At 52.6% G+C, this 16,489-nt stretch overlaps 1 protein-coding gene across 2 annotated transcripts in view; it reads right to left on the bottom strand.

Annotated features, from left to right (window-relative positions):
* Positions 1 to 5,938, bottom strand: part of henmt1 (HEN methyltransferase 1) — an 89,752-nt gene extending 83,814 nt beyond the window's left edge. Inside the window, exon 1 of one of the 2 annotated variants that reach the window (XM_068036544.1) lies at positions 5,836 to 5,938. The gene's annotated coding sequence lies outside the window, so the exon portion shown is untranslated. The remainder of the gene's footprint in view (positions 1 to 5,835) is intronic. The other variant, XM_068036545.1, reaches the window with a different exon arrangement.
* Positions 5,939 to 16,489: the final 10,551 nt, after the last annotated feature.

Below are 16,489 nucleotides of genomic sequence, written 5' to 3'. Positions count from 1 at the left end.
TTCTGGGCCCGGGTTTTGGGTTTTGTTCCCCGGTGTGGGGAGGTTCAGGGCCCGGGTTTTGGGTTTTGTTGTCCGGTGTGGGGAGGTTCAGGGCCCGGGTTTTGTTGTCCGGTGTGGGGAGGTTCAGGGCCCGGGTTTTGGGTTTTGTTGTCCGGTGTGGGGAGGTTCAGGGCCCGGGTTTTGTTCCCCGGTGTGGGGAGGTTCAGGGCCCGGGTTTTGTTCCCCGGTGTGGGGAGGTTCAGGGCCCGGGTTTTGGGTTTTGTTGTCCGGTGTGGGGAGGTTCAGGGCCCGGGTTTTGTTCCCCGGTGTGGGGAGGTTCAGGGCCCGGGTTTTGTTGTCAGGTGTGGGGAGGTTCAGGGCCCGGGTTTTGGGTTTTGTTCCCCGGTGTGGAGAGGTTCAGGGCCCGGGTTTTGGATTTTGTTGTCCGGTGTGGGGAGGTTCAGGGCCCGGGTTTTGTTCCCCGGTGTGGGGAGGTTCAGGGCCCGGGTTTTGGGTTTTGTTGTCCAGTGTGGGGAGGTTCAGGGCCCGGGTTTTGTTCCCCAGTGTGGGGAGGTTCAGGGCCCGGGTTTTGTTGTCCGGTGTGTGGAGGTTCAGGGCCCGGGTTTTGGGTTTTGTTGTCCGGTGTGGGGAGGTTCAGGGCCCGGGTTTTGTTGTCCGGTGTGGGGAGGTTCAGGGCCCGAGTTTTGTTGTCCGGTGTGGGGAGGTTCAGGGCCCGTGTTTTGTTCCCCGGTGTGGGGAGGTTCAGGGCCCGGGTTTTGTTCCCCGGTGTGGGGAGGTTCAGGGCCCGGGTTTTGGGTTTTATTCCCCGGTGTGGGGAGGTTCAGGGCCCGGGTTTTGGGTTTTATTCCCCGGTGTGGGGAGGTTCAGGGCCCGGGTTTTGTTCCCCGGTGTGGGGAGGTTCAGGGCCCGGGTTTTGTTCCCCGGTGTGGGGAGGTTCAGGGCCCGGGTTTTGTTGTCCGGTGTGGGGAGGTTCAGGGCCCGGGTTTTGTTCCCCGGTGTGGGGAGGTTCAGGGCCCGGGTTTTGTTCCCCGGTGTGGGGAGGTTCAGGGCCCGGGTTTTGTTGTCCGGTGTGGGGAGGTTCAGGGCCCGGGCTTTGTTGTCCGGTGTGGGGAGGTTCAGGGCCCGGGTTTTGTTGTCCGGTGTGTGGAGGTTCAGGGCCCGGGTTTTGTTGTCCGATGTGGGGAGGTTCAGGGCCCGGGTTTTGTTGCCCGGTGTGGGGAGGTTCAGGGCCCGGGTTTTGTTGTCCGGTGTGGGGAGGTTCAGGGCCCGGGTTTTGGGTTTTGTTGTCCGGTGTGGGGAGTTTCAGGGCCCGGGTTTTGTTGTCCGGTGTGGGGAGGTTCAGGGCCCGGGTTTTGTTGCCCGGTGTGGGAAGGTTCAGGGCCCGGGTTTTGTTGTCCTGTGTGGGGAGGTTCAGGGCCCGGGTTTTGTTGTCCAGTGTGGGGAGGTTCAGGGCCCGGGTTTTGGGTTTTGTTCCCCGGTGTGGGGAGGTTCAGGGCCCGGGTTTTGGGTTTTGTTGTCCGGTGTGGGGAGGTTCAGGGCCCGGGTTTTGGGTTTTGTTCCCCGGTGTGGGGAGGTTCAGGGCCCGGGTTTTGGGTTTTATTCCCCGGTGTGGGGAGGTTCAGGGCCCGGGTTTTGGGTTTTGTTCCCCGGTGTGGGGAGGTTCAGTGCCCGGGTTTTGGGTTTTGTTGTCTGGTGTGGGGAGGTTCAGGGCCCGGGTTTTGGGTTTTGTTCCCCGGTGTGGGGAGGTTCAGGGCCCGGGTTTTGGGTTTTATTCCCCGGTGTGGGGAGGTTCAGGGCCCGGGTTTTGTTGTCCGGTGTGGGGAGGTTCAGGGCCCGGGTTTTGGGTTTTGTTGTCCGGTGTGGGGAGGTTCAGGGCCCGGGTTTTGGGTTTTGTTGTCCGGTGTGGGGAGGTTCAGGGCCCGGGTTTTGGGTTTTGTTGTCCGGTGTGGGGAGGTTCAGGGCCCGGGTTTTGGGTTTTATTCCCCGGTGTGGGGAGGTTCAGGGCACGGGTTTTGGGTTTTGTTCCCCGGTGTGGGGAGGTTCAGGGCCCGGGTTTTGGGTTTTATTCCCCGGTGTGGGGAGGTTCAGGGCCCGGGTTTTGGGTTTTGTTGTCCGGTGTGGGGAGGTTCAGGGCCCGGGTTTTGGGTTTTGTTGTCCGTTGTGGGGAGGTTCAGGGCCCGGGTTTTGGGTTTTATTCCCCGGTGTGGGGAGGTTCAGGGCCCGGGTTTTGGCTTTTGTTCCCCGGTGTGGGGAGGTTCAGGGCCCGGGTTTTGGGTTTTATTCCCCGGTGTGGGGAGGTTCAGGGCCCGGGTTTTGTCCCCCGGTGTGGGGAGGTTCAGGGCCCGGGTTTTGGGTTTTGTCCCCCGGTGTGGGGAGGTTCAGGGCCCGGGTTTTGGGTTTTGTTGTCCGGTGTGGGGAGGTTCAGGGCCCGGGTTTTGTTGTCCGGTGTGGGGAGGTTCAGGGCCCGGGTTTTGTTCCCCGGTGTGGGGAGGTTCAGGGCCCGGGTTTTGTCCCCCGGTGTGGGGAGGTTCAGGGCCCGGGTTTTGGGTTTTATTCCCCGGTGTGGGGAGGTTCAGGGCCCGGGTTTTGTTCCCCGGTGTGGGGAGGTTCAGGGCCCGGGTTTTGGGTTTTGTTGTCCGGTGTGGGGAGATTCAGGGCCCGGGTTTTGTTGTCCGGTGTGGGGAGGTTCAGGGCCCGGGTTTTGTTCCCCGGTGTGGGGAGGTTCAGGGCCCGGGTTTTGGGTTTTGTTCCCCGGTGTGGGGAGGTTCAGGGCCCGGGTTTTGTTCCCCGGTGTGGGGAGGTTCAGGGCTCGGGTTTTGGGTTTTGTTGCCCGGTGTGGGGAGGTTCAGGGCCCGGGTTTTGTTCCCCGGTGTGGGGAGGTTCTGGGCCCGGGTTTTGGGTTTTGTTCCCCGGTGTGGGGAGGTTCAGGGCCCGGGTTTTGGGTTTTGTTGTCCGGTGTGGGGAGGTTCAGGGCCCGGGTTTTGTTGTCCGGTGTGGGGAGGTTCAGGGCCCGGGTTTTGGGTTTTGTTGTCCGGTGTGGGGAGGTTCAGGGCCCGGGTTTTGTTCCCCGGTGTGGGGAGGTTCAGGGCCCGGGTTTTGTTCCCCGGTGTGGGGAGGTTCAGGGCCCGGGTTTTGGGTTTTGTTGTCCGGTGTGGGGAGGTTCAGGGCCCGGGTTTTGTTCCCCGGTGTGGGGAGGTTCAGGGCCCGGGTTTTGTTGTCCGGTGTGGGGAGGTTCAGGGCCCGGGTTTTGGGTTTTGTTCCCCGGTGTGGGGAGGTTCAGGGCCCGGGTTTTGGGTTTTGTTGTCCGGTGTGGGGAGGTTCAGGGCCCGGGTTTTGGGTTTTGTTGTCCGGTGTGGGGAGGTTCAGGGCCCGGGTTTTGGATTTTGTTCCCCGGTGTGGGGAGGTTCAGGGCCCGTGTTTTGGGTTTTGTTCCCCGGTGTGAGGACGTTCAGGGCCCGGGTTTTGGGTTTTGTTGTCCGGTGTGGGGAGGTTCAGGGCCCGGGTTTTGGGTTTTGTTGTCCGGTGTGGGGAGGTTCAGGGCCCGGGTTTTGGGTTTTGTTGTCCGGTGTGGGGAGGTTCAGGGCCCGGGTTTTGGGTTTTGTTGTCCGGTGTGGGGAGGTTCAGGGCCCGGGTTTTGGGTTTTGTTGTCCGGTGTGGGGAGGTTCAGGGCCCGGGTTTTGGGTTTTGTTGTCCGGTGTGGGGAGGTTCAGGGCCCGGGTTTTGGGTTTTGTTGTCCGGTGTGGGGAGGTTCAGGGCCCGGGTTTTGGGTTTTGTTGTCCGGTGTGGGGAGGTTCAGGGCCCGGGTTTTGGGTTTTGTTGTCCGGTGTGGGGAGGTTCAGGGCCCGGGTTTTGGGTTTTGTTGTCCGGTGTGGGGAGGTTCAGGGCCCGGGTTTTGGGTTTTGTTGTCCGGTGTGGGGAGGTTCAGGGCCCGGGTTTTGGGTTTTGTTGTCCGGTGTGGGGAGGTTCAGGGCCCGGGTTTTGGGTTTTGTTGTCCGGTGTGGGGAGGTTCAGGGCCCGGGTTTTGGGTTTTGTTGTCCGGTGTGGGGAGGTTCAGGGCCCGGGTTTTGGGTTTTGTTGTCCGGTGTGGGGAGGTTCAGGGCCCGGGTTTTGGGTTTTGTTGTCCGGTGTGGGGAGGTTCAGGGCCCGGGTTTTGTTGTCCGGTGTGGGGAGGTTCAGGGCCCGGGTTTTGTTGTCCGGTGTGGGGAGGTTCAGGGCCCGGGTTTTGGGTTTTGTTGTCCGGTGTGGGGAGGTTCAGGGCCCGGGTTTTGTTGTCCGGTGTGGGGAGGTTCAGGGCCCGGGTTTTGGGTTTTGTTGTCCGGTGTGGGGAGGTTCAGGGCCCGGGTTTTGTTGTCCGGTGTGGGGAGGTTCAGGGCCCGGGTTTTGGGTTTTGTTGTCCGGTGTGGGGAGGTTCAGGGCCCGGGTTTTGGGTTTTGTCCCCCGGTGTGGGGAGGTTCAGGGCCCGGGTTTTGGGTTTTGTCCCCCGGTGTGGGGAGGTTCAGGGCCCGGGTTTTGGGTTTTGTCCCCCGGTGTGGGGAGGTTCAGGGCCCGGGTTTTGGGTTTTGTCCCCCGGTGTGGGGAGGTTCAGGGCCCGGGTTTTGGGTTTTGTCCCCCGGTGTGGGGAGGTTCAGGGCCCGGGTTTTGGGTTTTGTCCCCCGGTGTGGGGAGGTTCAGGGCCCGGGTTTTGGGTTTTGTCCCCCGGTGTGGGGAGGTTCAGGGCCCGGGTTTTGGGTTTTGTCCCCCGGTGTGGGGAGGTTCAGGGCCCGGGTTTTGGGTTTTGTTGTCCGGTGTGGGGAGGTTCAGGGCCCGGGTTTTGGGTTTTGTTGTCCGGTGTGGGGAGGTTCAGGGCCCGGGTTTTGTTGTCCGGTGTGGGGAGGTTCAGGGCCCGGGTTTTGTTGTCCGGTGTGGGGAGGTTCAGGGCCCGGGTTTTGTTGTCCGGTGTGGGGAGGTTCAGGGCCCGGGTTTTGTTGTCCGGTGTGGGGAGGTTCAGGGCCCGGGTTTTGTTGTCCGGTGTGGGGAGGTTCAGGGCCCGGGTTTTGTTGTCCGGTGTGGGGAGGTTCAGGGCCCGGGTTTTGGGTTTTGTTGTCCGGTGTGGGGAGGTTCAGGGCCCGGGTTTTGGGTTTTGTTGTCCGGTGTGGGGAGGTTCAGGGCCCGGGTTTTGGGTTTTGTTGTCCGGTGTGGGGAGGTTCAGGGCCCGGGTTTTGGGTTTTGTTGTCCGGTGTGGGGAGGTTCAGGGCCCGGGTTTTGGGTTTTGTTGTCCGGTGTGGGGAGGTTCAGGGCCCGGGTTTTGGGTTTTGTTGTCCGGTGTGGGGAGGTTCAGGGCCCGGGTTTTGGGTTTTGTTGTCCGGTGTGGGGAGGTTCAGGGCCCGGGTTTTGGGTTTTGTTGTCCGGTGTGGGGAGGTTCAGGGCCCGGGTTTTGGGTTTTGTTGTCCGGTGTGGGGAGGTTCAGGGCCCGGGTTTTGGGTTTTGTTGTCCGGTGTGGGGAGGTTCAGGGCCCGGGTTTTGGGTTTTGTTGTCCGGTGTGGGGAGGTTCAGGGCCCGGGTTTTGGGTTTTGTTGTCCGGTGTGGGGAGGTTCAGGGCCCGGGTTTTGGGTTTTGTTGTCCGGTGTGGGGAGGTTCAGGGCCCGGGTTTTGGGTTTTGTTGTCCGGTGTGGGGAGGTTCAGGGCCTGGGTTTTGTTGTCCGGTGTGGGGAGGTTCAGGGCCCGGGTTTTGGGTTTTGTTGTCCGGTGTGGGGAGGTTCAGGGCCCGGGTTTTGGGTTTTGTTGTCCGGTGTGGGGAGGTTCAGGGCCCGGGTTTTGGGTTTTGTTGTCCGGTGTGGGGAGGTTCCACTCACTCACCCTCTGGCTCCGCGCGGTTCTTCCAATTTCCGCTCACAGGTGACGACACACGTCGTTCCAATGACGTCATTACGTTTCGAGGTGTCGCCATGGAGACATCGGGCGGCCTGTTGCTGTGTGTTTGTGTTTCGGTGATCGGGTTTGTTCGCTTTTGGGTTTCGGCTCTGGGGTTTGGTGCTGTCGATAAATGACTCGGTGAGGGTTTGGCTGTGAGGGCCGAGTATTATGGTCTGGGTTTGTGTGTCTGTATTGGAGATCAGGTATTTGGGTCTGGGCATTAGAGTCTGGGTCAAAAACAAGAAATGCTGGAATCACTCAGCAGGTCTGGCAGCATCTGTGGAAAGAGAAGCTGAGTTAACGTTTCGGGTCACTGACTGCTGAGTGAATCCAGCATTTCTTGTTTTTGTTTCAGATTTCCAGCATCTGCAGTATTTTGCTTTTATTAGAGTCTGGGTGTTAGGTTCATAGAAAGTTTGAGGCAGAGAAAGAGGCCACTTGGCCCGTTGTGTCTGTGCTGGCCGAAAAACAATCCACCTATTCTAATCCCACATTCCAGCATTTGGTCCGTAGCCCTGTAGATTACGGCATTTGAGGTGCATATCCAGACTCCTTTTAAATGAGTGGAGGGTCTCTGCCTCAACAACCCTTTCAGGCAGTGAGTTCCAGACCCCCTCCACCCTCTGGGTGAAAAACATTTTCCTCATCTCCCCTCTAATCTTTCGACCCATCACTTTAAATCTATGCCCCCTTGTCACTGACCTCTCTGCTAAGGTGAATAGACCCTTCACCTCCGCTCTATCCAGGCCCCTCAAAATTTTGTACATTTCAATCAGATCTCCCCTCAGCCTTCTCTGTTCCAAGGTGAACAACCCCAGCCTATCCAATCTTTCCTCATAGCTGCATTTTCCAGTCCTGGCAACATCCTCGTAAATCTCTTCTGCATCCTTTCTAGTGCAATTACATCACTTGGCATCAGGTGGCAGGACTATATCTCCAACACAGAAGTCCTTGAAGCGGCCAACATCCCCAGCTTATACACACTACTGAGTCAGCGGCGCTTGAGATGGCTTGGCCATGTGAGCCGCATGGAAGATGGCAGGATCCCCAAAGACACATTGTACAGCGAGCTCGCCACTGGTATCAGACCCACCGGCCGTCCATGTCTCCGTTATAAAGACGTCTGCAAACGCGACATGAAATCGTGTGACATTGATCACAAGTCGTGGGAGTCAGTTGCCAGCATTCGCCAGAGCTGGCGGGCAGCCATAAAGACAGGGCTAAATTGTGGCGAGTCGAAGAGACTTAGTAGTTGGCAGGAAAAAAGACAGAGGCGCAAGGGGAGAGCCAACTGTGCAACAGCCCCAACAAACAAATTTCTCTGCAGCACCTGTGGAAGAGCCTGTCACTCCAGAATTGGCCTTTATAGCCACTCCAGGCGCTGCTTCACAAACCACTGACCACCTCCAGGCGCGTATCCATTGTCTCTCGAGATAAGGAGGCCCAAAAGAAGAACATCCTTTCTGTAATGAGGTGACCAGAACTGCACACAGTACTGAAGTTGTGGCCTAACCAATGAGTTATACAGTTCCAGTATAACCTCCCTGCTCTTGTATTCTGTACTTCGGCTAATAAAGGAAAGGATTCCATATGCATTCTTGACCACCTTATCTACCTGTCCTGCTACTTTCAGGGATCTGTGGACATTCACTCCAAGGTCCCTCATTTCCTCGACACTTCTCAGTATTTTCCCATTAATCCTGTATTCCTTTGTCTTGTTTGACCTCCCTAAATCCATCAGCTCACACATCTCTGGGTTGAATACCATTTGCCACTTTTCTGCCCATCGAACCAGGTCATCAATATCTTCCTCCAGCCTACAGCTATCCACCTTGCTATCTACCACACGGCCAATCTTTGTGTTGTCCATAAACTTCTTGATCATGCTCCATACATTTACATGCAAATCGTTAATATACACCAAAAGCAGGGGACTCAGTACTGAGCCCTGCGGAACGCCACTGGAAACAGCCCTCCAGTCGCTAAAACAGCCATCAGCAATTACCCTTTGTTTCCTGCCACTGAGCCAATTCTATATCCACCTGGCTGCATTTCTCTGGATCCCATGGGATTTTACTTTTTTAACCAGTATGCCATGTGGAACCTTGTCAAAATCCTTGCGAAAATCCACCAACACTGCCCTCATCTATCTTCCTTGTTACTTTTTCAAAAAATTTGGTCAAGTTGATCAAACAAGATCTTCCCTTAACAAATCCATGCTGACTATCCTTGATTAACCTGTGCCTTTCTAAGTGACAGTTTATCCTGTCTCTCAGAATAGATTCCGATAATTTGCCCACTACTGAGGTTAGACTGACTGGCCTGTAATTATTCAGTCTATCCTTCGCTCCCTTTTTAAACTGAGGTACAACGTTAGCAATTCTCCAATCCTCCAGCACCACACCTGTATCCAGCGAGGACTGAAAAATGATGGTCAGACCCTCTGCTATTTCCTCTCTTACTTCTTTGAACAGCGTAGGATACATTTCATCTGGCCCTGGTGATCTATCAACTTTCAAGGATGCTAATCCCATGAATACTTCTTCGCTCCCTATGTTTATCACATCCAATACTTCACACTCTTCCTCTTTAACGACAATATCTGTATTGTCCCCCTCTTTTGTGAAGACACGCAAAGTATTCATTAAGAACCATACCAACATCTTCCGCTCCTACACATAGGTTACCTTTTTGGTCTTTTATGGGCCCTACTTCTCCTGAGTTATCCTTTTACTCTTAATGTATTGATAAAACATCTTTGGGTTCACCTTGATTTTGCTTGCCAATATTTTTTCATTCTGGGCATTATGGTTTGGGTTGGTAGTATTGGGGTTTGGGTATTCGGGTCTGATTATTAGCATCGTGGTATTAATGTCTGGGTATTAGGATTTGAGCTTTAGGCTCTCATTATTTGTATCAGAGAAAAGGGTCTGGGTATTAGGGTCTGAGTATCAGCATCTGGGTCTTAGTAGGGATATTACGGTCTGGGAATTAGGGCCTGTGTATTAGGGTCTGGGTATTAGGATTTGGGTATGTTGGTCTGAGTGTTAGGGTCTGGGTATTACAGAATCACAGAATTGTTTTAGTTTTAGAGATACAGCACTGAAACAGGCCCTTCGGCCCACCGAGTCTGTGCCGACCATCAACCACCCATTTATACTAATCCTACACTAATCCCATATTCCTACCACATCCCTACTGTCCCTATATTTCCCTACCACCTACCTATACTAGGGGCAATTTATAATGGCCAATTAACCTATCAACCTGCAAGTCTTTGGCATGTGGGAGGAAACCGGAGCACCCGGAGGAAACCCACGCAGACACAGGGAGAACTTGCAAACTCCACACAGGCAGTACCCAGAATTGAACCCGGGTCGCTGGAGCTGTGAGGCTGCGGTGCTAACCACTGCGCCACTGTGCCGCACTGTTACGGTGCAGAATGAGGCCATTTGGCCCATCATGTCCACACTGGCTCTGCGAAAGAGCAATTCCCTCAGTTCCATTCCCTTGCCTTCTCCCCATAACCCTGCACACTCTTCCTTTTCATAGAACTGTCCAATTCCCTTTTGAATGCTTCAATTGAACCTGCCTCCTCCACGTTCTAAAGCAGTGCATTCCAGACCTTAACCACTCGCTGTGTGAAAAAATTTTTCCTCATGTCGCTCTTGTTTCTCTTACCAAATAATCTAAATCTGTGCCCTCTCATTCTCGATCCTTTCACGAGGGGGAACAGTTTCTCTCTATCTGCTCTGTCCAGACCCCTCATGATTTTGAATACCTCTATTAAATCGCCTCTCAGCCTTCTCTTCTCCAAGGAAAACAGTCCTAACTTCTCCAATCTATCTTCATAACTGAAATTCCTCATCCCTGGAACCATTCTCGTGAATCTTTTCTGTGCTCTCTCTCCAATTGCCTCACATCTTTCCTAAAATGCGGTGCCCAGAACTGGACGCAGTACTCCAGCTGAGCCGAACTAGTGTCTTATACAAGTTCAACATAACTTTTTGCACTTGTACTCTATTCCATTATTAATAAAGCCCAGGACACTGTATGCTTTATTGACTGCTCTCTCAAACTGTCCTGCCACCTTCAATGAGTTATGCACACAGAACTAGAAGGACAAGGGCAGCAAATGCATGGGAACACCACCACCTGCAAGTTCCCCTCCAAGTCATACACCATCCTGACTTGGAACTATATCGCCGTTCCTTCACTGTTGCTGGGTCAAAATCCTGGAATTCCCTTCCCAACAGCACTGTGGGCGTACCTACCTCACATGGACTGCAGTGGTTCAAGAAGGCAGTTCACCACCATCTTCTCAAGGGCAATTAGGGATGGGCAATAAATGCTGGCCTAGCCAGCAACACCCGCATCTCATGAATGAATGAAAAAAACATATACACCCAGGTCCATCTGCCCCTGCACCCAATTTAGAATTGTACCCTTTATTCAATATTGTCTCTCTATGTTCTTCCTATCAAAATGAATCACTTCACATTTCTCTGCATTGAATTTCATCTGCCACCTGTCTGCCCATTCCACCAACTTGTCTATGTCCTTTGGAAGTTCTACACTATCCTCCTCACAGTTCACAATGCTTCCAAGTTTCGTATCATACACCAAGGTCTATGTCATTAATATACATCAGGAAAAGCAAGGCTCCCAACACCCTTCCCTGGGGAACTCCACTACAAACCTTCCTCCAGCCTGAAAAACATCCCACTACTCTTTGTTTCCTGCCACTCAGCCAATTTCATATCCAAGTTGCTACCGTCCCTTTTATTCAACGAGCTACAAGTTTGCTCACAAGTCTGTTGTGTGGCACTGTATCAGAGTCTGAGTATTAGATCTGGGTATTACAGACAGAGTATCAGGGTCTGAATATTAACATCTGGGTATTAGGGTATTTGGCTCTGAGTATTATTAGCATCTGGATATTAGGATCTGGGCATTAGTGTCTGTGTATTTGGCTCTAAGTATTAGGGTCCAGGTATTAGGCTCTGGTCATTAGGGTCTGAGTATTAGTCTGTGAGTATTAGGGTCTGGGTATGAGTTTGATTATTAGGGTCTGGGTATTAGGGTCTGGGTATGAGGCTCTGTGTATTATCATCTGGCAAGACTACACCTTCTTCTGGCAGGGTAGGGATCCTGAAGAACCAAGACAGCATGGAGTGGGCTCCTTGCTCAGCATGATAGAGCCTCCCTCAAATGCCTCGGAACGCATACTGTCCATCCGACTGCTCACCGCCTCTGGTCCAGTACACCTACTCAGCATCTATGCTCCAACACTCTGCTCCCCACCTGAAGCTAAAGACCAGTTCTACGAGGAACTCCATAATATCATTAGTAGCATCCCCAACACCGAACACCTGTTCCTGCTGGGGGACTTTAATGCCAGGGTTGGGGCCGACCATGACTCATGGCCCTCCTGCCTTGGGCGCTATGGTGTTGGAAGGATGAATGAGAATGGACAGAGACTGCTTGAGCTGTGTACCTATCATAACCTCTGCATCACCAACTCGTTCTTTCACACTAAACCCTGTCACCAGTTTTCATGGAGGCACCCAAGATCACGTCGTTGGCACCAACTGGACCTCATCGTCACAAGGCGAGCCTCCTTAAACAGTGTTCAAGTCACACGCAGCTGCCACAGTGCGGACTGCGACACCGACCACTCCCTGGTGTGCAGCAAGGTTAGACACAAACCAAAGAAGCTGCATCACTCCAAGCAGAAGGGCCACCCGTGCATCAACACGAGCAGAATTTCTTATCCACAGCTGTTCCAAAAATTACTAAATTCACTTGTAAAAGCCCTTCAAAACACTCCCACAGGGGATGCTGAGACCAAGTGGGCCCACATCAGTGACACCATCTATGAGTCAGCTTTGACCACCTATGGCAAACGTGTGAAGAGAAATGCAGACTGGTTTCAATCTCATTTTGAAGAGCTGGAACCTGTCATAGCCGCAAAGCGCATTGCACTGTTGAACTACAAGAAAGCCCCCAGCGAGTTAACATCTGTAGCACTTAAAGTAGCCAGAAGCACTGCACAAAGAACAGCCAGGCGCTGCGCAAATGACTACTGGCAACACCTATGCAGTCATATTCAGCTGGCCTCAGACACCGGAAACATCAGAGGAATGTATGATGGCATTAAGAGAGCTTTTGGGCCAACCATCAAGAAGATCGCCCCCCTCAAATCTAAATCAGGGGACACAATCACTGACCAACGCAAGCAAATGGACCACTGGGTTGAGCACTACCTAGAACTGTACTCCAGGAAGAATGTTGTCACTGAGACCGCCTTCAATGCAGCCCAGCCTCTACCAGTCATGGATGAGCTGGACGTACAGCCAACAAAATCGGAACTCAGTGATGCCATTGATTCTCTAGCCAGCGGAAAAGTCCCTGGGATGGACGGCATTACCCCTGAAATAATCAAGAGTCCCAAGCCTGCTATACTATCAGCACTACATGAACTGCTTTGCCTGTGCTGGGACGAGGGAGCAGTACCTCAGGACATGCGCGATGCCAATATCATCACCCTCTAGAAAAACAAAGGTGACCGCGGTGACTGCAACAACTACCGTGGAATTTCCCTGCTCAGCATAGTGGGGAAAGTCTTTGCTCGCGTCGCTTTAAACAGGCTCCAGAAGCTGGCCAAGCGCGTATACCCTGAGACACAGTGTGGCTTTCGTGCAGAGAGATCGACCATTGACATGCTGTTCTCCCTTCGTCAGATACAGGAGAAATGCCGAGAACAACAGATGCCCCTCTACGTTGCTTTCATTGATCTCACTAAAGCCTTGACCTCGTCAGCAGACATGGTCTCTTCAGACTACTAGAAAAGATCGGATGTCCACCAAAGCTACTAAGTATCATCACCTCATTCCATGACAATATGAAAGGCACAATTCAGCATAGCGGCACATCATCAGACCCCTTTCCTATCCTGAGTGGCGTGAAACAGGGCTGTGTTCTTGCACCCACACTGTTTGGGATTTTCTTCTCCCTGCTGATCTCATATGCGTTCAAGTGTTCAGAAGGGAGAATTTTCCTCCACACAAGATCAGATGGCAGGTTGTTCAACCTTGCCCGTCTAAGAGCAAAGACCAAAGTACGGAAAGTCCTCATCAGGGAACTCCTCTTTGCTGACGATGCTGCTTTAACATCTCACATTGAATAGTCTCATCGACAGGTTTGCGGCTGCCTGCGACAAATTTGGCCTAACCATCAGCTTCAAGAAAACGAACATCATGGGACAGGACGTCAGAAATGCTCCATCCATCGATATTGGCGACCACGCTCTGGAAGTGGTTCAAGAGTTCACCTACCTAGGCTCAACTATCACCAGTAACCTGTCTCTCGATGCAGAAATCAACAAGCGCATGGGAAAGGCTTCCACTGCTATGTCCAGACTGGCCAAGAGAGTGTGGGAAAATGGCGCACTGACACAGAACACAAAAGTCCGAGTGTATCATGCCTGTGTCCTCAGTACCTTGCTCTATGGCAGCGAGGCCTGGACAACGTATGTCAGCCAAGAGTGACGTCTCAATTCACTCCATCTTCGCTGCCCCCGGAGAATCCTTGGCACCAGGTGGCAGGACCGTATCCCCAACACAGAAGTCCTCGAGGCGGCCAACATCCCCAGCTTATACACACTACTGAGTCAGCGACGCTTGAGATGGCTTGGCCATGTGAGCCGCATGGAAGATGGCAGGATTCCCAAAGACACATTGTACAGCGAGCTCGCCACTGGTATCAGACCCACCGGCTGTCCATGTCTCCGCTTTAAAGACCTCTGCAAACGCGACATGAAGTCCTGTGACATTGATCACAAGTCGTGGGAGTCAGTTGCCAGCGATCGCCAGAGCTGGCGGGCAGCCATAAAGGCGGGGCTAAAGTGTGGCGAGTCGAAGAGACTTAGCATTTGGCAGGAAAAAAGACAGAAGCACAAGGGTAGAGCCAACTGTGTAACAGCCCCGACAAACAATTTCTTCTGCAGCACCTGTGGAAGAGTCTGTCACTCTAATATTGGCCTTTATAGCCACTCCAGGCGCTGCTCCACAAACCACTGACCACCTCCAGGCGCTTACCCATTGTCTCTCGAGACAAGGAGGCCAAAGAAGAAGAAGATGAGGGTCTGGGTATGGGTCTGAGTATTAGGGTCTGGGTATTAGAGTCTGAGCATTAGGGGCTGGGTAATAAGATCTGAGCATTAGGATCTGGCTTTTGGGACAGAATATCAGGGTCTGAATATTAATATCTGGGTATTAGTGTCTGAGTATTAGGATCTGAGTATTCGGGTCTGGGGTGAGTGTCCGGGCTTTAAGCTCTGACGATTCGGATCTGAGTATTAGGGTTTGGGTATTAGTGTCTGGGTTTTAGGCTGTGACTATTAACTGAAGTGAACTGAGTTACTGGGCTAGGGGATAGATCGATAGAGAAGTAGTGGCAGACATTTAAGGGGATATTTCAGAATACTCAGAATAACTATATTCTTAGTATAAAGATAAATTTTAAGGGGAGGACCTACCATCTGTGGTTAACTAAAGAAGTTAAGGAAAGCATCAAACTTAAGGAAAAAGTACATCGCTGCGCAGAGGTGAGTGGAAGGTCAGATGATTGGTCAGAAGAGAAAGAGCAGCAGAGAATGACTAACAGGTTAATCAGGAGAAAGAAATTACAGTGTGTGAGGAAGCTAGCTAGAAATTGAAAAACAGATAACAAGAGTTTTTACAGGTATTTAAAAAGGAAAAGAGTAAGTAAAGTGAGTGTTGGTCCTCTAGAGAGTGAGAATGGGGAGTTAATAGTAGATGAGGAAAGAGTAACTACCCTTGACATCAAGGCAGCATTTGACCGAGTATGACATCAAGGAACCCCAGCAAAATTGGAGTCAATGGGAATCAGGGGGAAAACTCTCTGCTGGTTGGAGTCATTCCTAGTGCAAAGGAAGATGGCTGTGGTTGTTGAAGGTCAATCATCTCAGCTGCAGGACATCACTGCAGGAGTTCCTCAGGTTAGTGTCCTAGGCCCAAACATCTTCATCTGCTTCATCAATGACATTCCTTCAATCATAATGTCACAAGTGGGGATGTTCGCTGATGATTGCACAATGTTCAGCACCATTCACGACTCCTCAGATACTGAAGCAGTCCGTGTAGAAATGCAGCAAGACCCTGGATAATATCCAGGCTTGGGCTGATAAGTGGCAAGTAACATTCGTACCACACAAGTGCCGGGCAATGACCATCTCCAACAAGAGAGAATCCAACCATCTCCCCTTGACATTCAATGGCATTACGATCACTGAATCCCCCACTATCAACATCCTGGAGGTTATCATTGACCAGAAACTGAACTGGAGTAGCCAAACAAATACCATAGCTACAAGAGCAGGTCAGAGACTAGGAATCGTGAGGCAAGTAACTCACCTCCTGACTCCCCAAATCTACAAGGCACAAACCAGGAGTGTGATGGAATGCTGTCCACTTGCCAGGATGGGTGCAGCTCCAACAACACTCAAGAAGCTCGACGCCATCCAGGGCAAAGCAGCTGGCTTGATTGGCACCCTATCTACAAACATTCACTCCCCCCACCACCGACGCACAGTGGCAGCAGTGTGTACCATCTACATGATGCACTGCAGCAACACACCAAGGATCCTTAGACAGCACCTTCCAAACCCGTGACCTCTACCACCTAGAATGACAAGGACAGCAGTTGCATGGGAACACCACCACCTGCAGGTTCCCCTCCGAGCCACACACCATCCTGACTTGGAACTATATTGCCGTTTCTTCACTGTCGCTGGGTCAAAATCCCAGAATTCCTTTTCTAACAGCACTATGGGTGTAACTATCCCATGGGCACTGTGGGCGGCACAGTGGCGCAGTGGTTAGCACCACAGCCTCACAGCTCCAGCGACCTGGGTTCAGTTCTGGGTACTGCCTGTGTGGAGTTTGCAAGTTCTACTTGTCACCGCGTGGGTTTCCGCCGGGTGCTCCGGTTTCCTCCCACTGCCAAAGACTTGTAGGTTGATAGGTAAAGTGGCCATTTCTAAATTGCCCCTAGTGTAGGTAGGTGGTGGGAGAATGGTGGGGATCTGGTAGGGAATATGGGATTAATGTAGGATTGTATAAATGGGTGGTTGTTGGTCGGCACAGACCCGGTGGGCTGAAGGGCCTGTTTCAGTGCTGTATCTCTAAATAAAATAACAAATAAAAAAATGGACTGCAGCAGTTCAAGAAGGCAGCTCACCACCACCTTACAAGGGCAATTAGGGATGGGTAATAAATGTTGTTATAGCCAGCGATGCCTACATCCCATGAACCAATAAAAAAAAAATAAGGAAATGGCAGATGAAATGAACAATTATTTTGCTTCTGTCTTCACTACAGAGGATACAAACAACATTCCAGTAATAGCTGTAAATCAGGAGGTAGAAGGAAGAGAGGAACCTGGTGAAATTACAATCACCAGAGAAATGGTACTGAACAATCTGATGGAGCTGCAGGCTGACAAGACCCCAGGTCCTGATGGGTTTCATCCTAGGGTCTTAAAAGACGTGGCTAATGAGGCAGTAGGTGCGTTG

The sequence above is a fragment of the Heterodontus francisci genome, chromosome 8 (assembly GCF_036365525.1).
Source record: "Heterodontus francisci isolate sHetFra1 chromosome 8, sHetFra1.hap1, whole genome shotgun sequence".
Lineage (NCBI taxonomy): Eukaryota > Metazoa > Chordata > Chondrichthyes > Heterodontiformes > Heterodontidae > Heterodontus > Heterodontus francisci.
The sequence above is the reverse complement of the archived record's forward strand: the minus strand, read 5'-3'. Positions and strand labels throughout refer to the sequence as shown.